At 34.4% G+C, this 1,020-nt stretch overlaps 1 non-coding gene across 1 annotated transcript; it reads right to left on the bottom strand.

The window, feature by feature from the left end:
- Window positions 1-436: 436 nt before the first annotated feature.
- LOC121993643 lies at window positions 437-542 on the bottom strand. The gene has a single exon (XR_006115346.1). It is a non-coding gene; the product is annotated as a small nucleolar RNA R71 (small nucleolar RNA).
- Between the last annotated feature and the right edge of the window lie 478 nt (window positions 543-1,020).

Below are 1,020 nucleotides of genomic sequence, written 5' to 3'. Positions count from 1 at the left end.
GTCTTTAATTCTTCATTTTTGTTTTTTCTCATAATTTTTTCTTAGATATCCATGAGCACTAACATGCCAAGCATACCCTTAAGAGATCTTTCTGCACCCATTTCTACAAGATTTATGTCTTCCATTGTGCAACATCATATTGAAGTAGAAAGTTTCCAACTAGATCCAGAGTTAATTTTCATGATACAAGGTTACAAATTTGGAGGAGAAGTATCAGAAAGTCCTTATCTGCACCTTGAGACATTTCTAGAGCTTTGTGATATGGTGAACTGTGAAGGAGTGTCAGCGGATGCAGTTTAATTGATGGCATTTCCTTTCAATATTAAGGATAAAGCAAGGATTTGGTTATATTCTGTCTGTCCTCAAAGCATTACAAGTTGGGAACAATTGGAGCAATAATTTTTGAATCATTTTTTCCCTCCAAGTAGAATAGTGTATATGAGGAATTGCATTACAAATTTTATTCAGACAGATGGAGAACCATTATTTGAAGCATGGGACAGATTTAAGAGTCTACAAAGACATTGCCCTCATCATGGTTTGGAAAATTGGTTGACCTTGCACATATTTTATAGGGGAATTTCTTTCTCAGACAAATATTTATTGGATTCATCAGTTGGAGGTTCTTTTATGAATAAGAGTGTGGATGAAGCATATACATTAATTGATCAAGTCGCATTGAACCTCCATGAATGGTCGAACAAATGTTGGATGGAATCTCCTTCAAAAATTCAAGAAGTGCAAGCCATAAATGCAAGAGAGACTGTTAAACAAATTGCAATTCAACCATCCAAGAATTTTGAAATTCACAAGTCACAGAATGAGGGGTCCAAATAATTGGAGGCAAAGATTGATAGTATTGTTTCAAAATGGTTCAAAGAAGACCATCATCCTACACAGACAAGATCTAGTGTAAATGATAATAATATTAAGTTGAAAAGTGGCAAGAATCATGAAGAACTTCTGAAGAATGATTTGTTTAGAATTGAGGAGAAGAACAATAGAAGACCTCAAGAACTC

Source organism: Zingiber officinale, chromosome 1B, assembly GCF_018446385.1.
Source record: "Zingiber officinale cultivar Zhangliang chromosome 1B, Zo_v1.1, whole genome shotgun sequence".
Lineage (NCBI taxonomy): Eukaryota > Viridiplantae > Streptophyta > Magnoliopsida > Zingiberales > Zingiberaceae > Zingiber > Zingiber officinale.
Note: the sequence above shows the minus strand (reverse complement) of the source record. Positions and strands in the feature narration are given on the sequence as shown.